The sequence below is a fragment of the Pongo pygmaeus genome, chromosome 11 (genome assembly GCF_028885625.2).
Source record: "Pongo pygmaeus isolate AG05252 chromosome 11, NHGRI_mPonPyg2-v2.0_pri, whole genome shotgun sequence".
Lineage (NCBI taxonomy): Eukaryota > Metazoa > Chordata > Mammalia > Primates > Hominidae > Pongo > Pongo pygmaeus.
In genome coordinates this window covers 37,415,522-37,437,617 of record NC_072384.2, presented here as the reverse complement: position 1 = coordinate 37,437,617, position 22,096 = coordinate 37,415,522, and the positions used below count along the sequence as shown (strand labels likewise).

Below are 22,096 nucleotides of genomic sequence, written 5' to 3'. Positions count from 1 at the left end.
AGGAGGTGGGGCCTTTGGGAAGTGATTAGGTCATGAGGGTAAAGCCCTCACGAGTAGGATTATTGCCCTTATAAAGGGATCCACAGAGCTACCAGGCTCCTTCTACCATGTGAGGAAGGACATAGCTAGAAAGTGCAGTTTTTATAAATCAGGAAGTGGGTCCTCACCAGACACCAAATCTGCTGGTGCCTTGATCTTGGACTTTCCAGCCTCCAGAATTGTGAGAAATAAATTTCTGTTGTTTACAGGCCACCTATTCAGCTTATATGTTGACATACCAGCTCTAACAAACTAAGATATATTTCTTTTATTTTCTTCCTTTATCTTCAATTTTCATTTTAAGTTCAGAGGTACATGTACAGGATGTGCAGGTTTGTTACACAGTTAAACGTTTGCCATTTTGCCATGGGGATTTGCTGCACAGATCATCCCATCACCTAGGTGTTTTTTTTTTCTATTCTTTTCTTTCTTCTTTTTTTTTTTTTTTTTTTTTTTTGAGACAGCCTCTCACTCTGTCACCCAGGCTGGAGTGCAGTGGCACAATCTTGGCTCACTGCAACCTCCGCCTCCCAGGTTCAAGCAATTCTACCTCAGCCTCCTAAGTAGCTGGGATTATAGGGGCACACAACCACACCCAGGTTTCAATATGTTGGCCAGGCTGGTCTTGAACTCTTGACCTCAAGTGATCCACTCACCTTGGCCTCCCAAAGTGCTGGGATTACAGGCATGAGCCACCAAGCCCAGCCTCATCACCTAGGTATTAAGCCCAGCATCCATTAACTATTCTTCCTGTTGCTCTTCCTCCCCACACTGGCAGGCCCCATTGTGTGTTGCTCCCCGCCATGTGTCCATGTGTTTTTATCATTCAGCTCCCACTTGTAAGTGAGAACATGCAGTGTTTGATTTTCTGTTTCTGCATTAGTTTGCTGAGGATAATGGCTTTCAGTTCCATCAGTGTTCCTGGAAAGGACATGATCTTGTTCCTTTTTTATGGCTGCATAGTATTCCATGGTGCATATGTGCCACATTTCCTTTATCCATCAAACTAAGACATACTTCTATAAGGCTATTTCAACATTTATTTCTCTAGCACTGTGTTTATATTATTCTTTTTTAAATGTGGGCAAAAGAGTATTTCGAGCTCCAATCTAGTACTAAAAAGTGCTTTTCTGAATGCATTCATTCAAATATCTGACTTCTCTGATACTGATTCACTTTAAAGTGAGAAGAGTTGGGGGTGGGGAGAAGGGCAGAAGGCTCCCTGTTTGCAGAGAGCTCAATGTTCACTCTGTATGTGAGTACCTGAAAATGCCAGTTCTGCCTTTGGCTGAAGACTTCTCACCAATGCTTTGGACATTTTTCTCTGGTTCTGTCCTTGCTCTCCATGCACAGTTGGTTCACTTAACCTGACTGGCTTTGAGGGCACATGCAAGTTTACATAAATGCCCTTCTGCAGGTAGTACCATGCCCTATCTACTCATCATGCATCCACATGCCAACCTTTATTTCTATTCCCGGTTTATCTCTTCAATTTTTTTAGCTCTTTTACCCTGACTCTTACTCTGAATACTCAATCTCCATAAATCTGCTTTTACCTACCAGTTAACTCTTATTAACCCTGTACTTACTTAACAGAGTTATCTCTCTAAGTCAGATCACCCACCCCTGCCAATCCCACCAGTTGATTTGGAATGGCATATGTTGGTTGATATGGGAATTACTAAATCCTCAGTTACCTTTGTGAAGGAAGCATTTGTTTGGTGACTGTGGTTGTCGAACTTTGCTCCATTAGAATCATCTTGCAGCTTTCAGAAAATCCAATCTAGGTTGCATGTCATGCCAATTAAATCTGAGTCTCTAGGAGCAGAACCGGGGCATCAGCATTAAAACTCTCTAGGTGATTTCAAGGTGTAGACAAGTTTGAGAACCATGGTTTTGGCTGAAAAAAGCAACAGAAATGGAAACACTGTGGAGATGGAATTAGATGTACTGTGCAGAAAACTGGATTCAGGATCTCTTCACCTCACTAGCTTTGCTCCTTTGGATAAGTCATTAAACCTCTTACTGCCTTGTTTTTGTTAATGAGAAAATGGAATTAATTATTACTTCCTAGGCTAACCCTCAGAATTCTGCAGGGCATTTAGGATATCATGGTTTTGTGGTTCTGGAAACACTCTGTGATTATAACACACAATTTAAATGTGAAGTGTTTTAATAGAATGTTATACGGTAGAAAGGCCAATTTTTCAAATTGTCCTATCTCTCATTTCACTCATACACCATTCACAAATTTGTAAGCGCATGAAATCTGTGATAGGTAGACCCTCTCAAACTTGTTTTTTGGCCACTCCCTTCTCTCTCTTGGTGCTTATGACAAGATTCACAGTACCTTCACAGTATTCACTGACTATCCAGGACCATAGCCCTAATCACCATCCTGCTCTGCTTTCACTGTATTCAGAATGATGAGAGGAAGAGAGTGACTTCGGCAGCCAAAGGCTAATCTTTGAGCCTGGAATTAGTGAATAGAAAAGTTCATGATGTTTGGCTAGGATTCCAAGGACTGCAAGTAGTGTCCTCCTTTCTGGGACTATTTTGTTATTTCCATTATGGTAATTCCTTTTTAAAAAACTTTTTGACTGGTAGCTTAACTTCTATGCCACCTTATTACCTTCTTTCTCTGTCTTGAATTCTTTTGAAATTGCCATAATATCTTATATTGAGTCTTTCATTTTTTATTGGCTAATGCTTCTGCTCAACACTTCTGTCCAGTGACTAACAACTATATTTCTGGTTTTGACTGGGGCCCTAGCCTCTATTTCTGACAACTATTTGCTTAATACATTGGTTTTAGACCCACATCACCTCAGAACCATGGTTAGCACAGGGATATTAGGACTGGCCTTGTCCTCTAACACACCTGCATTATTATTGGTCTGATCTTGCTCACTCATTATCAGTTCTTTGATTCTTTACCTACTAAAATACTTAATGATACAGTATTAGATAATAATCGTGTGCATTTTTACAATGGATTTTTCAATATACCATACCTTAAGTCAACAGAATGACTGCTGCTTGATACTTTACCTATTAAAATATTTAATGATATGATTCTAGATGATAGTGATAGTGTGCATTTTTCTCTATTTATTTTTTGAAATAGAGAAACATAGGTTCTTGACTTGTAACCGAAGACTGAAATTGTAAAAGTATAAAATTCTACCAAATAAATTTGTAGGTTTCATATAATTTCAATAAAAAATTGTTAACCTGTTATAACTTAAATAGTCTAAATTTCATCTGAATGAGTAAACATGTAGAGATAGCCAATACAGTTTTTAAAAAGAAAAAGAGCTCACTTAAAAATGGGGATCTCACTTTGATGACAAACCATGTAGTAGTTTATCTAATAATCTTAAACAGAATGGTGTTGGTGCTAGATTCAACCAGTATATCAGAATAGAACAAGCAGCACTGCCTATGGAATATTTAGTACATGGAGGATGAAAGCAAACATGAGCACACAATGTTTTAGTTAGATATAGGAGTGGGGAACAAGTAAAATTTCCGCTTTACCTACCGAAAAACATTCAGGCAAATTAGAAGTTAATGAAATCCTATCAGAACTGGGGGGAAAAAAGAATATCAATAATTATTTGATCTAAAAATAAGGAAGGACTGTCTAAGCATAACAGCAACAAAGAGAATCACAGCCAGAAAAGTCACCAATAAATATGCTTAAAAATGGAAAATTCTGTGTCATATATAACATTTAAAGATAAATGGCGCATTAGGAAAGTATTTGAAACATTCATGACAAATAATAGAAGCTATCAATCTATAATATGCTCACACAAATTGATTAAATGAAAAAAGTCCTTAAACCCAAGAGAAAAATGGTTAAAATGTCACAGCAAGCAATTCTTTGAAAAAGAAATACAAATATTCAATAAATATATAAAAATGCTCAGTTTCATTTATAATCCAAGAAATGCACATTAAACAACTATAGAAAATTATTTCCCACCCTTAAGAGTGCTAAGGGAAAAAAATTTCTCATCCAATAATGGGAAGATGTTACCAGTCTGTCATTTTATTCAGAGTAGCATAGAATTTATCTTTTTATGTATTAATTCTCAGAGACCCATCCTGAAACAATAATCAGATAAATGATCAATTTATTATATTATGGAAGATTTAAAATTATACATCCATACATTTAAAAGGATTTTACATAGTCACTAAATCGTGTTTGCAAAGAATATTTGATAATATGCAAAAGTTCTCATAAAGTCTCAAATAGAAATAAAGCATGATACAACATGAGATAGCAAGGCATAATAAGAGTTTACCCACCAAATGATCATATTAAATCACAGTTTGTATATTCAGGGCACTTCCTCATTCATCACTCATTTAATCCTTATTTGGTAGGAAGGGGAAGCATTACCTACTTGTCTTCTTGAGTTGATAAAGAAATAGATTCAAAGCTGATGTTTTCTCATCCTAGCCCCTAACTTTTTCCCTAAGTTTAATGCCATGGGCAAAGAGCTACATAAAATAATTATAGGGTATGTCAATTTTCTGGAACTGTTCCTGAGTTCCTCGTACCATTAAATATAAGGTAATGTGTTTTTTGAGTAGCTAATATGTGGTAGGGTCTTCTCTGGCCACAAGAATACTCTGGTGAAGAAGAATGAGATGTTTTGCTTCTTTTGGAATATAACACTAAGGATGAAAGAAGATAGACCAAAAGCAAATACAAAAATAAACAATATAATTTCCAGACTTGATAAATGCCAAGAAGAAAATAGAGTGGCTTGTTAGAGAATCAGCATTTGTGGAGTGACAGGAACAGGACCTTTATTGGAGTAGCCAGGGAAGACTTCCAGGAGGAGGTGACACTTGAGCAGAGTTTTAAATGGTGAGAAGGCAGCCATGGGAAGATCTGAGAAAGAGGGTTTCTGTCAAAGGAGAGAGCAGGTAAGAAAGGCCCTGAGGCAGAAAAGAGCTAATAAGAAAGCCAGTGAGATTGGATCATGGTGTCTAAGGGAGAGAATAGTGTGAGAAGAAATTGAAGAATGCTGAGTTCAGATCATTCTGAGCTGTGTGGGTCTAGAATAGCTCATAATATGTGATTGGTGTATATTCTACTGGAAGGCAATCAGAGGGAGTGGAACTTAAACTGACCAGTTGCTCAAATAAGTAGTATTTATGTGGACAGAATGGTGAGGAATACCATAGCATCAACTAGAGCAAGATCATGATATAAAGCAGATTTATATGATAACTATGTGATACAAAAATACATTTGTTCCTTCAGTGATTCCATTCATTAGATAGGGAGGGAGGCTGACTAGCTTTTGCCGATAGCACTTTTGTTTTAACTAACATTTTAAGAAATTTCAGGTATAGTCGCTGTGAAGCTCAGTTTTAGAATTCTAGTTTTTCCTTTATCATACTACCTTATATGTAATGGAATGAGAAACTCAGAAACAGTTCCAGAAGATTGACATCCCATATAAATCAAAAATATCAAAAATTGTTCCACACTTTGTACAAGTTATAAAAATTAACAATAGAAAGTTTAACAATAAAAGGCAAATAAACAATGCTGTCCAGAGTCTTATCAGTCATGTGAGGCTAATAATAAATGCAACTCAACTGATCATAAATTTAAGAAAAAATGAAATATTTATTGTGAAAGAGTAAATATGAGCCTGAATCCTTAGCAATGCAACATAAATGAACAAAAGATTCCCATTAGATTTCAATGCTTGGTCGATTTAATTTTATTGCAACTAAATTCATCTCTTTTCTGTGAGCAGATTGCAATGTAAACGAATATTTATGATGTTTTATAACTATTCATAGTTCAGTGTTAAGAAAACATCTAAAGTGCTTTTTAGTTATGTATTTTGAGATAGGTAAATTTGAATACCTACAGAAAAAATAAGCCAGGCTCCCTGTTGTGCCTTTGTTGTGTTTTGCTAACTGCTTTTTGTTTGCTAAAGTTTAACTGACTACAAGAAGAAGAGGAAAAATAAATTTCGAAAGTTTAGGATCAGTTCTTTCCTATTCAACCAACGTATCATGACCCACATTCAAACATCCCACTCCTTTTCACCTCTTTTGCCCGTTAGCCTTCTGAAGTCCTCTCCTTACAGAAATCTGATGCTGGAAGAGCTCAGCTATTTGCTTTCTCTGCTTCTCTCCCAGCCTGCCATTGAAAGGCGCCCCAGGAATTATCACTAATACAGGACCTTCAACCTCTGCTGAGCGCCTGATGCTGTACATAAGCCTGAACTTTCCCATCAGCATCTTATCTTTCCCCATGCCTACATTAATTTCCTCAAGACCTCTCTCTGCCCAGCATTCTGCTTCACACCCAATGATTGCCTTTCAATGCATTTCTTCCTTTGTCACAGAAAACAGGTGCCTTCCTAAGGGTCTCCTTAAAGTTTTTTTTTTTTTTTTTTTTTTTTCCTAGCCACTCTGGTCTTAACACTTACCAAATTATCTTTGCAGCCTCCCATCCTTGCTGCACCCCAAACACCAATGTAGAAATTCTTGATCTCATCTAAGCTGTTTTCCCCACATCTTCCTTAAACTGTGTTACCTGCCTGCTTATCTAGGCTTAAGCAGACACACTTCCCCAAAATGACCCTTTACTCCTGTCTTCTGTCACTGAATCCACTCAAAGAGATATTTTAATTTTACCTTTTTAAATCTCTTATATCTCGTCCCTTTTCTGCATTGACACTGTCCTGTATTTGGCCCACGTTCTTAAGTTTCTTCTTAAGACTTGTTACCTGAAATTTGTTCAGTCAGCAAATATTCATTAAATGCTATTGTATGGCAGACTCTGTTTTAGGTAGATGAGACACATAGGGGAACCAAATGTGTTCTTGAGGTTCTCTACTCTCTCCTCTTGAGGAGCCTATATACTAGTTGGCAGAGAGCAATAACAAACATAAAATATAATAAGCGAATACCTTATTACGTTGTAAATTAAAATGTGGCAAATGCTATGGAATAGAACAGGGTAAGGAGAACCACGACAGTTGGTGGGGTCAGGGGTTACCATTTAAGATAGGATGCTCAAAGTAGGCCTTTCCAAAAAAAGGTGACATTTGGGCAAAGACTTATATGAGGTGGGGGAATATAGAGAGGAGAAATTTGGAAGAAAAACAGAAACACTCAATAGAAAGAACCTAAGGAGAAAGTATACCTGAAGAGTTTGAACACCCACTAACCAGTAAGAAGGCTGGAATGGCAGAAGCAGAGTGAGCAAAGGAGAGAAAGTAGATTGAGGTTTAAAAGGTGAAGGGGAAGGCAAGGTAGGTATTTCAGGCACCTTTGCTGTTACTGAGGGTTTTTTTTTTTTTTTTAAGCAAAGAGTGATATTCATGTTTCAAGAGGATTGTTCTACTGATGAGTACAGATTTTTAGGGAGTAAGAATGAAAGCAGAGATACCTGTCAGAAGGCTTTTGAAATAGGTGATGATGGCTCTCTGGTCAAGTAGCAGCAGTGAAGGCGGCCAGAAGTAGAGGAAGTTTAGCTACCTCATGACAGTAGAATAGGATTTGCTTAAGAATTGAATGTGGGGCATATAAGACAGAGGTAAGCTAAGGTGGTCCCCAAGAGTTTTGGTCTGAACAACTAGAAGCAGTGAAGTTGCTATCCCTGGAGATGGACAAGGCTGCCAATAGAGCAGGTTTTGTAAGGTAAGACCAGGAGTTCAGTTTTGGACATGTGAAGTTTGAGGTTTCTATTAGATGTTCTAGCGGAGGCGGCATTAAGGAAGAAGTTGCATATGTGAGGCTGGAATTTGAAGGAATGGGTGAGATTTTTATTCATGTATATATGTGTGTGTGTATATATATACACACACACACATATTTGAGGTGTTGACATATAGATGTTACAACTATAGAGAGAGAAGAGATTCAAGAGTGGTACCCTAAGGCTTTCTAACATAGAGAGTTGTGGAAAAAATCTGAAATTCTCTCAAAAACAGAAAAGCAATGACCAGTGAGATAGAGAAAAGCATAGATAGATAAAGCAAAGATAGATAAAGAGAATGTGTGCCTTGGAACCAAGATCAAGAAAAGATATTTAAGAAGAGGATTTATGCAACTGTATTATGTTGATGATAAATAGGTCACTTAACATGAGGACTAAGAATTGTCCGCTGGATTTAGATGAATAATTTCTGTGGAACAGTGGGGCCTAAAGCATGATGAAAGTAGATTTACAAAAATAAATGGGAGAAGAAAAATTGGGGCAGTGAGTATGGACAACTCTTGTGAGATGTCCAACAAAGGGAACAGAAAAACATGACGGTAGCTGGTGGGGAAAACGAGTCAAGAGAAAGATTTTTAGGATGGGAAGAATGAGAGCATATGTGTATGCTGATGGGAATGATCCATGGGAAAAGAAAAATGTCTTGCAAGAGGCAGGGAGAATTGCTTGGAGCAGGCAAGAGGGAATGGCATCTAGTGCCCACGTGGAGAGACGCTTTTAGCAGGTGCACAGGAAGCTCACTGCTGATGTCAGGTAGGGGGTCCAGGACATGCAGGCTCTGAAAGTGGTAGATGTGGTGTTGAGGGTCTGTGGAGGTTCCCTCTGGTTGCTTCCATTTCCTCAGTAAAGTAGGAAGCAAGGTCAACCACTAAGTATGAGGTTGGGGAGGAAGAGGCAGTTTGAGGGAAGAAGAGGGGTGATAAATATCTGGAAGGTGGAGGAGTGAATGGCCATGCAGCCTGATTGCTGGGCAGCACAGAGAGCCCATTCCTGGTCATGAAGATCAAAGGTGGTCTGTCAGGGAAACTTTGTCTCTCTAAGTACGTGGTTTGCTCCATCTTGGTCTTGTTCACAGTGAGAGTTCTGTGGCTAGGACAGTGCCTGGCACACAGCAGGCACCTCATCCCCATCCTGCCTCTAACCTGGCCTCCCTCGAATTCATTCTTCACACAGCTGTCAGAGGGAGTACTGTAAAAACAATGCTTGTCTAGTTGCAGTGATTGTCCTTCGTCCTCAGTACAGCTCAAACTTGTTACGGCAGGACAGAAAGCTTTTCGTGTCCTGGTCTTTGGTTAGGTTTCAAACTGCAGCTGTTGTGTTTATCCTCATGCCCCACACTGTAGGGGCAGTCATATTGGCCACCTAGCAATTGCCATAATGTTCAATGCTATTTCTTTCTGGACTATCCTCATCACCTCTAGCTCTCACCTAACTAATTCATACTGATGCTTCAGAGATTCAGCTCAGACATCCCCTGCTCCAAGGAGCCTTCACTGACACTCTCCCTAACACTTCCTCCTCCCAGGCTGCACTGGATGCCCTACAGAATCCTTCGGTGACTTCTATCTCACCCTTTCTTATGTGTCTTCTCTGTTCAACAAAATAATATTGGTAAATTCTAGCATGTCAACATGGTATTTATCTGTATCCTGAACTCCTACCATGGTGTCTGGCATATAACACGTTCTCAAAAAATGTCTGTGGAATGAAGGAAGAAAAGACAAGAACCAGTAATGACTGTCTGTTGTCTATCAAGACAGGTTCCAGTAAACATTAATACATAATACATAGCAGTAAGCTCCAAGGCAGCCATTCTGGACTTCTTGGATTATTTGCTTAATTCTTTGACCCTTTCCTACTCCTAAAGTTACTTTATGTATATCTCTGATTTTTACAAGTAGAATAGTTGTGATCTCTGATTTTTACAAGTAGAATAGTTGTGATGTGTTTAAGATCTGATTTGCAGACATGGCATCAGTAAGACATACCCATTGAACAGTTTTTCAGAGTCTGGAGTTAGGTGGCCCTGAGCCATGCTCACTTACCTATGTATGATTAGCAAGGAGCAAGAAACACACACTCTGGAGGCCTTTAGGCCCAGGCTGAATCTACACTACCTCCCTTTACCTCTAGGAGTCTCCATATCCTCATTTGTGATAAGCTTGCCTGGAGTGATAGTCTAAGGATGGCATTTTGTAGATGAACAAAAAATGCTAGTTCGCTGTTATAATTGTGACCTAGGATTCTCATTGTTTAGGCATCTGCCCTGAATAACAAGTGGCTACAGATCTGAATAAAACAACTCTTCCACTTGACAAACCACCTTTCTCTACTCTCTGAGGTCAGCCTGCTTCTTGTTCTTTAGGTCTTACTTTGAATGTCCTCACCTTCTTCAGTCACTCTGTCTAAATCAATTCTCACCACACCTTCCCCATTCCCCACTTACCTCCCCCTTGTCATCTCAACGCTGCAGTCCCTTCATAGTGTTGATCAGCATTTGCAATTCTAGAGTTCAAGTCCCATAATTATCTTGTTCAGAGTTATATGTCCAGTGCCTAGAGTCCAAAACATAGATAACAAGCAATCCATAAATACTTGAAGAATGGATAAATTGCACTATGTTTTGATCATACTGGACAGCTAATTTGCCTAGGAATTCTAGGAGTTGTTTAATTTTACCAAGTCACCTAGAAACTTTGAAGAGAATATTTGTCTCTCAGCTTCAGGTATAAGGTTCATCCTTTCTAGACTTTTCTTCTGTCTCCCATTCCTAATGGCTTCACCACTGAAGATTATGACAACTATATTCTGTGCTTGCAGAACAATTTGTAAGTCTAAACCATCTTCAAAAGTTCTTAGCAAATGCATGGAAACAGAATATTTAGAAAAACAGGCAGCTTCTTAAATGAAGCCTCTGTATGTGTATATATATATATGTATGTATAATAAAATCTATTGGCTGTGCTTTAGGATTAGAATCCCAACCTGCCTCCCCATTCCACCAGGAATTGAAGGAGCATGCCAGAATGCGTTGGAAAGCTGATTATGTCCTGCAGTCGCTTACGAACTGGCTCAAGACGTCAAGACTGACATCCTTGAAATCTAGTGAGAATCTAAGTCAATATAAATCACGGGCTAAACTGTGTTTTACTGGAGAGTCGTGAAGTTACTCTAACTTAAATACAGGGTACCCGAGTGGGGGAAGATCATTGAAGGCTAAAAGCTTCCTCCAAGAGGTGGGGCTTGAGAATGAGTGGAAGAGGCTTGGTATCTGGGAGGCGTGGCTAGAAGGGGTCGGGGTCGGGGGCATGGCCCCTGCTGGTAATAGGCTTGCAGTTCCCAGAAGGAGGTAATGCAAGGACGCGAACCTAGGTGGGCGATGAGGGAGGTGGGAACCTTGAACGGCCCCGGGTCTGGCACACTGTGCTGAATGTTGGATGGTTCTGCAAAAGCTGTGACTTCCCCTCTACTTGTTTATTGCCTCCTGCCTTCCCCAGAACAAAACAAAACTAAACCAACACCACCAAACAAAAAAAAATCTCTTCCCTCAGGATGGGCAGCAGGTGGAGATTCCATGTTCTTGCTAAAGGAACCATAAGGACAAGTGTTTATGAAAATGTGTCTGGCTAAAGAGTTATTTTCCATAAAGGATGAGAGATTAAAAACAAATGACAGCAGGACGCAGAGCATGACTGTGTGTGCATATGTGTGTACTGCGTCCACCTTTGTGTGGGTGTATAGTCTATACCCATGTTGTGTGTATGTGTGGTGTGCTATAGAGTGTGTGTGTGTGTGTGCGCGCGCGGGGGGGTGGGTGAGTGTACAGTATATGCCCATGTTGTGTGTATGTGTGGTGCGCTGAAGAGTGCGGGTGTATGTGTGTAAAGCACACATTTTTCTCCTTCCTCTGGCACCTGCTTGGGCATCCTCAGTTCTTGGCTTCTTCACAGGCAGAAAGAGGTTTGGGGCGCGGCCCCTGTTTCCTTTTCTGCTTCTCTGTGCACCTGGTGTCCCCTTTTGCTCTGCTGCCCACTGCAGGGACCCTTCCTCTCACTGCTGCCTGCTTTCCTTCCCAGCCAGAGGAAGGGGGCCATGTTCCTGAGGAAGGCGGGAAGGCCAGCAAGTGACTTTGATGGATCACTTTGCACGGGAGACCCAGCGCTCCTAGATTAGAGAGGCTGCAGCTCGGCGCCCGTGCCTCCAACTGGGGTTGTTCTGATGAGATATTTTTCTCATTAACCTTGATAACTCTCTGCTGATATACGGATCTGTTTGCACTAACAGAACCTTTTTTTTTTTTTTTTTTAATATTTTTCGGTCTTCTACACCTTCCAAGGAGGAGAACTCGGAGCTTTGTGTCAGCCTACAGGCTGTTGAGTAGCCTGGGTGCCAGCTTCTGGGCGCCCCGGCAGACCTGCAGGGTGGAGCTTAACAAGTCCCTGTGTTCAGTATCCTGGATTTTCTTGGCCATAAAGCTCTCAACAACTGTGGAATAGGTGTTGGAGTGAATGAGCAGTTTAGAGATTTAAGAAACCCATGAGGCAGAGATGGGCTCATCTGCTCCCACTCCCCCTTCACTCCCTTTAGCCTGCAGCAAAACCCAGCTACTTGCTGTGGCTCCTTGCAATAGCTCTGATTTCAGACACCTTGGCCTCTGCCAGAACTGTCCCTGTGCTTCAAAGTGTAATGGCAACATGCCAGAACCATTACTTGGGGCGTGTCTTTTTCATCAAGCTTTCTCTTCCCTAATTAAAGTGAATTTCTGTATTGTGTACATACTACCCTTACGGTATTTATTATAATAAATTGTGCCTATTGGTCAAGTCTTTTTCCCTGGCAGTCTGTGAGCATTTTGAGAATACAGTCTGTCATTTTCATTTTTGTTTCCTCAGCATTAATACACGGTCTGGCAACAGTGAGAATTTGGAGAATGTTTGTTGACTTTTGAAGAGAATTAAATAAGACACAAAATTAGGAAGTGCCTTGAATGCTTCATGGAGTTTAGTTTTATGGGGGAAGTTATTAGCATAGGTTGAATTGTATCCATCTGGGGCCTAATGTTGGGCCCTTACACATAGAGCATCCTAAGTATCTCCCCAGAGGCCCTCAGAGTGGACAGGGCAAGTCAATATATTGAGGATCCTGGTCAATTACAGTGAATAACTGCAAAAATGGGCCCCAAGGATTTAATAGACTAACAAATTAAACACCTTTATGAAAACCCACTGCAATACAATTATGTTGTCTGTGAGGTAAATTTTAATTTTTTAAATAATTCACAATACACCACAGGCAGCGTGATCCAGTATGAGACACAAGAGAAATGATGGCCATCTTTCAATTTTGACAGTGTACTTCTGTGAGTTTACACAAAGTGATTTAAAAATTATGTCAAAGTTCTAAATTTAAGCTTCTTCATGAATGTGATGCCTGCACAGTAGCTTTGTTTGACTTTTAGTCTCTGATTTGATCCTTCACTACACATGCATACAACAAACACCCTCTCTCCATTTTTTCCTTAGCCAGGCAGCCTTTGCTTATCAACTGACACTCCATTTTGGAAAGAGGTTATGTATTTGGGGGGAAGTAAAATTACCTTATAATTCTTTAATGAGGCTGACAAAGACATTGTGTTGGGTCATAAAGGCAGGACAAGTAGAATGTAAAGAACTCTCCAGATGCTCTCCTCTCTGAAGAACACAGGGAAGTGTTTGCTGGCAGCTGCTGCAGTGTTGGAGCCAGTGTTGATGTTTGAAAAAAGGACTCAGACTGAAGGGAGAGGAATGATGTCATCTCTTGAAGCAGGGGCCAGTTCTTAAACTTAACACTCCTTAGAATAGACTGTGGGGATGGAGTGAATTCTAAGAATTTGTACTTCTTACAAGTTTCTGGTTGTTGTTGATGTTGCTAGTCCATTGGTCTAAGGGAAACTGCATAAGAAAAGTATGCCAGGTTACCTCAGAATTATTAGAGATGAGAGGAACCAGTGGGTGCTATTTGAATTATAGAGAATTTAAGATGCAAAGGATCTGATAAATCATTGGATCCACACCCTCATTTTATAAACAAAGAAATAACAGAGATCTAATGAGGGGTAGTAATATCATTTTAAAAATAAGTGAGTTGATGTTACTAATATTTGGTCACAAAGTCATCTAAAACCACCCAAGTGGTTGTTTCAGCTACTAAAGATACTAAAAAGACTATAGTGATATACAAAATAGAATTGAGAAGTGAACACTTTTCTTTATCTAAAGATTCTGGTTGCTAAATTCAATGTAAGGAGAACTATGTTCAAATTGTGCTTCATCTAAATGATTTCTTCCTACTATGTGCCAGGCACTGTACAAGGTCCTGGGGAAATAGCTTACAGTCCAGTGAAGGAGATTCACTTTTGACAGTATAGAGTTGGCCGAAGGGAAGTTTTCAGAAAAGCTCTGCCTGCTGGAACTTTTACGGAGTATCAGCCAAGTGACAGAAACCGAAATAGTTGCGAAGAAGTGGGCTTACCAGCAAATGTACCCAGTCCTTGGCAAATGTAGAGATATGTCTAAGGTCTAAGGTCTATCAAAATTATTATGCTTAAAATTGAGAAATGGGGTCTAATTAAACTAAAGACCTTCTACACAACAAAAGAAACTATTATCAGAGTGAACACACAGCCTATAAAATGGGAGAAAATTTTTGCAATCTATACATCTGACAAAGGTCTAATATCCAGAGTCTACAAGGAACTTAAACAAATTTACAAGAAAAAAAACAAACAGCCCCATTAAAAAGTAGGCCAAAGTCATGAACAGACACTCTCAGAGAAGACATTTATGCGGCCAACAAACATATGAAAAAAAGCTCAACATTACTTATCATTAGAAAAATGCAAATCAAAACCACAATGAGATACCATCTCATGCCAGTCAGAATGGCTATTATTAAAAAGTCAAAAAACTACATATGCTGGTGAGGTTGCAGAGAAAAAGGAACGCTTTTATACTGTTGATGGGAGTGTAAATTAGTTCAATGACTGTGGAAGAGAGTGTGGCAATTCCTCAAAGACCTAGAGGTAGAAATACCATTTGACCCACCAATCCCATTACTGAGTATATACCCAAAGGAATATAAATCATTCTATTATAAAGATACATGCACACATATATTCATTGCAGCACTATTCACAATAGCAAAGACACAGAATCAACCTAAATGGCCATCAATGATAGACTAGATAAAGAAAATGTGGTACATATACACCATGGAATATTATGCAGCCATAAAAAGGAATACGTTTATGTCCTTTGCAGGGAAATGGATGGAGCTGGAAGCCATTATCCTTAGCAAACTAACACAGGGACAGAAAACCAAACACCACATGTTCTCACTTATAAGTGGTGGCTGAATGATGAGAACACATGGACACATGGCGGGAAACAACACACACTGGGGCCTGTTGGTGGGGTTGCAGGAAGGGAGAGCATCAGGAAAAATAGCCAATGCATGCTGGGCTTAATACATAGACGGTGGGATGATCTGCGCAGCAAACCACCATGGCACACATTTACCTATGTAATAAACCTGCACATCCTGCACATGTACCCATAAACTTAAAAGTTGAAGAAAAAAATTATTATGCTGTTGTCTCATATATTTTGAGGAAGCCTGGAAAAATCCAGCCAGAACAAGTGCTTCTTGTTTTCTGCTCCTATTACAGGGCTTTCACTCTCTTTTGGCCTCAGTTTCTTGTGTAGCAAATGCTGTGAGGATTTAATAGAATGAGATGAGGAGAGTAAAGAGGCTTCACTCAGGGCCTGGCAATGTGGAAGATGAGCAATAAAATTGTAGTTTATGGTATAACTTTAGAATGTTTAGAATTCCAGATATGCTGCTTTATAAACTGTGTGCTATGAAGTGAATAATATTATTCTTCCTTTGTTAAGAAAAAAAGGTTCAAAAACGTGAAGAAACATGCTTACACAGTTAGTAGCTGTAGATCATGAATTCAAAGCTACAGCCGCCTAAAACCAAGTTTCTTTTTCTCTTTTTTTTTTTTTTTTTTTTTTTGGAGACGGGGCTCATAGTCACTCAAGCCAGACTGCAGTCATGTGATTGTGGCTCACTGCAACCTCTAATTCCTGGGCTCAAGTGATCCTCTCATCTCAGACTGCGGAGTAGCTGGAGTAGTGGTGCTATAGGCATGCATCAACACACTTGGTTATTTTATTTTTTGTAGAGGTAGATCTCTCTATGTTGCCTAGGCTGGTCTCAAACTCCTGTCTTGAATGATCCTCTTGCCTCAGCCTCCTCAAGTGATCTTTCTGCCTCACCCTCCCACATTGTTGAGATTACAGGTGTGAGCCATCTTGCCTGTCCTATTTTCTTAATTATTCTTTCTTAATGATACTGTGGGATGTAAAAGTTCTGAAAAGAGTTGCTTGTTATCTGATCCAAAGAATTAGTTGATCTATAGTACTTTTTGTTTTGAAGGGGGTTGTGTGTAATCACTTCAGCTTTCTTCACATTATTTCCATAAGTTAAGAGTTAAAAACTGGATTTGTGGCAAGTTGCTATAGTCCTCATCATACCTTTTATCTTATACCTAATCTGCTTCACTTATTTGTGTTACCTGCCACTTCCCTTTGGCATCTGAACTTATGGTCCTGGAATATTCCTTTTCTATTTCTTCTTGCCAAAGAACCCTGATGTATCCACATAAAGATTTATACATATAAGCTCATAACAGATTTACTTAAGTAATAAAACAAAACAAAAAAATAGAAACAAGTCATATATCTATCAACGAGTGAATGCATAAAAAATGGTGGTAAGTCCATAAAATGAAATTTAGTAGAATAAAAAGAAAAGAAAGGCAAGAACATGGATGGATATTAAAAACATAGATAATGACTGAAAGAAGCCAGAAATAAAAGGACACAGTGCATGATTTAATTTGTGTGATATTCTAGACCTATAGTTCTGCATTGAAACTAATCCATAGCAACAGAAAGCATATCAATGGTTGCCTGAGGTCAGGGGGGAAGTGGATGGGGGGATTGACTTGAGACACAAGGAGCTTCTGAAGAGTAACGAAAGAGTAATGAAAATTTTCTGTATCTTGATTGTGGTTGTGGTGATTACACAATTGTATACATTTGTCAAAATGCATTGAACCATATACTTAAAATGGATGGGTGCATTTAATTACATGTAAATTATACATCAATAAAATTGATTATTTAAATTAGCTCTTGAAGGGCCAAAGAGCTTTGCAAAAGAAACAATGCATGTGTCTGCAGAGTATTGGACTTCCAGCTAGGCGACCTTAAGGTTTCTCTTAATCTCATCACAAATTAGAGCTAAAACTGCATAACCCAAATAAAACAAACTGCCTTGTGGACAGTTCAACAATATTTAGGTAGAATCATTTTATATTTGCTAGAGATGCTCTTGCAACAAATAGTGATGGAGGCAAAATTTCAGAAGGTATCTCATGTGTGGGATCTCACTCTTCTTTATTTGTGGGGGATGGCACTGCCCTTACTTATAAAAGATACTTTCTGTGTGGTTTTATTTTTTAAACTGAAATACAATCTGTATATAGTATACATATCATTAGTGTCTAGCTTGATGCACTTGCATAAACTGATTACACTCACGTAATTTTCACCCAGATTGAAAATAGAGCAACCTCAGCATTCCAGACACCCTCGCGTGCTACTTTGCACCCCATTATTCACCTCAAAAGGGTAATCTCTCTTCTAAAAGTTGGCATCATAATTTTATACTTTTAAGACATTATGTAAATGGAATTGTATAGTATGTACTCTTTTGTGTCTGGTTTCTTTGATCAACATTCTATTTATGAGACTCATTCATACTTTTGCCTGTTGTGAAATTAATTGTTCTCATTACTGTGTAATATTCCATTGTGTGAATATACTATAATTTATCAATTTCTAAAGTTGGTTTTTGACTAATGAAACCTTCTTTAAAATATTTGTAGCTTGACATAAAAAGCACAATTCATGAAAGGAAAAATTGATAATTATTTTTTTATAAATTATAAATTATAATTGATAAATTATTGAACATCACCAAAATTAACTTTTGCTCTGTGAAAACTCATATGAAGAAACAAAAAAGACAAGCTACAGACTAAGGAAAACCATTGCAAAATCCTACGCCTACGGAGTCTCGCTGATTGCTAGCACAGCAGTCTGAGAACAAACTGCAAGTCGGCAGCAAGGCTGGGGGAGGGGCGCCCGCCATTGCCCAGGCTTGCTTAGGTAAACAAAGCAGCCAGGAAGCTCGAACTGGGTGGAGCCCACCACAGCTCAAGGAGGCCTGCCTGCCTCTGTAGGCTGCACCTCTGGGGGCAGGGCACAGACAAACAAAAAGACAGCAGTAACCTCTGCAGACTTAAATGTCCCTGTCTGACAGCTTTGAAGAGAGCAGTGGTTCTCCCAGCACGCAGCTGGAGATCTGAGAAGGGGCAGACTGCCTCCTCAAGTGGGTCCCTGACCCCTGACTCCCGAGCAGCCTAATTGGGAGGCACCCCCCAGTAGGGGCAGACTGACACCTCACACGGCCGGGTACTCCTCTGAGACAAAACTTCCAGAGGAACGATCAGACAGCAGCATTCGCGGTTCACGAAAATCCGCTGTTCTGCAGCCACCGCTGCTGGTACACAGGCAAAAAGGGTCTGGAGTGGACCTCTAGCAAACTCCAACAGACCTGCAGCTGAGGGTCCTGTCTGTTAGAAGGAAAACTAACAAACAGAAAGGACATCCACACCAAAAACCCATCTGTACGTCACCATCATCAAAGACCAAAAGTAGATAAAACCATAAAGATGGGGAAAAAACAGAGCAGAAAAACTGGAAACTCTAAAAAGCAGAGCGCCTCTCCTCCTCCAAAGGAACGCAGTTCCCCACCAGCAACGGAACAAAGCTGGACGGAGAATGACTTTGATGAGTTGAGAGAAGAAGGCTTCAGACGATCAAACTACTCCGAGCTACAGGAGGAAATTCAAACCAAAGGCAAAGAAGTTGAAAACTTTGAAAAAAATTTAGACGAATGTATAACTAGAATAACCAATACAGAGAAGTGCTTAAAGGAGCTGATGGAGCTGAGAGCCAAGGCTCAAGAACTACGTGAAGAATGCAGAAGCCTCAGGAGCCGATGCGATCAACTAGAAGAAAGGGTATCAGTGATGGAAGATGAAATGAATGAAATGAAGTGAGAAGGGAAGTTTAGAGAAAAAAGAATAAAAAGAAACGAACAAAGCCTCCAAGAAATATGAGACTATGTGAAAAGACCAAATCTACGTCTGATTGGTGTACCTGAAAGTGACGGAGAGAATGGAACCAAGTTGGAAAACACTCTGCAGGATATTATCCAGGAGAACTTCCCCAATCTAGCAAGGCAGGCCAACATTCAGATTCAGGAAATACAGAGAACGCCAAAAAGATACTCCTCGAGAAGAGCAACTCCAAGACACGTAATTGTCAGGTTCACCAAAGTTGAAATGAAGGAAAAAATGTTAAGAGCAGCCAGAGAGAAAGGTCGGGTTACCCACAAAGGGAAGCCCATCAGACTAACAGCGGATCTCTTGGCAGAAACTCTACAAGCCAGAAGAGAGTGGGGGCCAATATTCAACATTCTTAAAGAAAAGAATTTTCAACCCAGAATTTCATTATGACAAAGGACTAGTTTTTAGGCTATATAAAAAGCCATGAAAACTCAACAGTAAAAACCAAATAATTCAATTAAAAAATGAGTAGGAAACATGAAGAGACTTCACTGAAGAAGCTATACAAATGGCAAATAAGTACACACAAAAATGTTCAACATTATTAGTCATTAGGGAAATGCAAATTAAAACCACAATGAAATATTATTATCCACTTACCAGAATGGCTAAAATAATAAATAGTGATGATACCACATGCTGACAAGGATGCAGAGAAACTAGATTGTTCATATATTGCTGGTATAGATGTGAAATGGCACAGCCATTCTGGAAAAGAGGCAGTTTCTTATAAAACTAAGTATGCAATTACTGTATGTACCATCGTTTGCATTCCTGGGTATTTATTCCAGAAAAATGAGAACATTTGTTCACACAAAAACCTGTACACGAATGTTCACAGGAATTTTATTTGTATTAGCCAAAATCTGGAGTCTGCCCAGATGTTTTTCAATGGGTGAATGGTTAAACAAACTGTGGCATAACCATACTATGGAACACTAGTCAGGGGAAAAAAAAAAAAAAAGGAAAAAAACCCCACTGAACCACAGATATAAACAACTTGGATGAATCTCACAAAAATTATATAGAGTGGAAAAAGGGTATTCAAGGAAAGCCACATCTTCTTATTTCCCCTTCCCCATCTGTAAACCCCAGCAACCACTGTCTGTTCTCCATTTCTGTAACTTTGTCATTTCAAAAATGTTATATGAATAGAATATGAATAGAATTGTACAGTGTGTAACCTTTTGGGATTGTCTTTTTCCAATCTGTATACACATACTGCATATGTGATAAAACTGTATAGAAGTAAATACACACACACACAAGTGTGTACAAGTAAAACTAGAGAACTCTGAGACTGGTGAGTTATATCGGCGTCAATATTCTGATTGTGGATTTTGCTATTACAAAATGTAAGGGTAAGACTGGGTAAATGGTACATGAGCTCTCTCTGTATTATTCCTTATGACTCCATGTAAAGCTACAGTTATCCCAATATAACTCAATAAAAACTTGTATTTATTAGGTTTAGCGATCATTTCTAACTTAGAAATAAATTACTATAATGCGATTGTATTATTATTCCTAAGAAGCTGAGATCAGCTTCTTTCATGATTGTTTTTGATCAATAGTAATTATTATTGATAAGAAATAATAATAATGGTTACTAAAGACTTGGAGTGGGATCATTTTGAAGCATGAAATTCTTGAAATAATCTAGGATTTATCAAAGTGGCGAGCTTTGGCCAGCAAACGGCACTTGGGAAAGAAAGGTACCAGGTAATGGAATATGGTAAAACTATGTTCACTTTGCAAACATGCTGAGGGCCTGATGACAGCAGGCTTTCTCATGTCTCTGAAAACTATCCGCCAAGGGATAAGTGTGTCAAGGGCTGAGCCTGAAGAATTCTAGTCTCATACTCCAGATTTGTTTCACAGAGGCTTTACGCGAGAGCAAGATGAGAGACACATAGAGCTCATATTATGGTGGAAAACATAATTAAAGAAATAACCCCTCAAAGAGACTTTAACATTCCCTTGGATTCTGAGAATTTTATCAGAAACTTGAGCCCATAGTGGCAAAGGACTGCTTGCGGAAGTGACAGAAAAACGTGAATGAATGGATTGCTTCTGAAAAGGCAGTTCATACAAAAGAACAGTCATAGGGGGAAAAAAACTCAAACTGTTTTTCCTCTGTTCTCACACCACAACAATAATCAACACAGAAGACTTCTGTGACCAAATGTGGGGGGGGGGGTTCTCCCCACCAACAAGCAAGCAATCAACCTGCAGCAGATGCCAGCTGGGTGTTCTTAATTAATTTCCAACACTATCTACCTGGGGCTAGCATCAGATCCCACAAGGTGGGGGCTCAGTCCCCAAGACTACTTCTCACTTCCAATGACAATCCCAAGCCCCAGGTTATTTTTCCTGTGCTTCTGACTGACCAGCTATAAATTCACAACTGTCTCCTTGGTTATGATTACATTTGCTGGAGTAGCTCACAAACCTCAGGAAAACACTCTCATTTATTAGTTTATTACAAAGGATATTTTAAAGGACATAAATAAATAGCCAGATGAGGAGATACATATGGCAAAGTCTGGAAGTGTCCCAAGCACAGGAGCTTCTGTCCCTGTGTAGTTGGGGTGTGCCGTCCTCGCAGCACATGTTTGAGTTCTTGCGCACCTTCCTGTAAGCCTCCATATGGTCAGTTATTCAGGAGCTCTCTGAAACTAGTCCTTTTGAGTATTTATGGAAGCTTTATTACATAGGGTTAATTGATTAAACTATTGGCCACTGGCGATCAACTTAACCTTCAACCCCACTTTCCTCCCCAGTTGTTTGTGGTGGGGATTAAAGCTCCCATCCTTTAATTCTGCTTTGGTCTTTCCTGGGATCAGCCCCATCCTGAAGCAGCTAGGGGCTGTCAATTATCAGTCAACTCATTAGCATACCAAAAGACATCACTTTGGAGTTTCTAAGGATTTCAGAAGTTGTATGCCAGGAAAGAGGATTGAATACCAAATATATGTTTTACA

General features: G+C 39.5%; 1 long non-coding RNA gene across 3 annotated transcripts in view; it reads right to left on the bottom strand.

Moving 5' to 3' along the window:
• The window catches only part of LOC129031331 (uncharacterized), a 101,162-nt gene that overhangs the window by 21,602 nt on the left and 57,464 nt on the right, over window positions 1–22,096 (bottom strand). For all 3 annotated transcript variants that reach the window (XR_008501014.2, XR_010122794.1, XR_008501013.2), the window contains 3 exons: window positions 10,257–10,365; window positions 3,584–3,629; window positions 1,737–1,939 (listed from right to left, as the gene is read on the bottom strand). This is a non-coding gene — a long non-coding RNA (uncharacterized LOC129031331). The remainder of the gene's footprint in view (window positions 1–1,736; window positions 1,940–3,583; window positions 3,630–10,256; window positions 10,366–22,096) is intronic.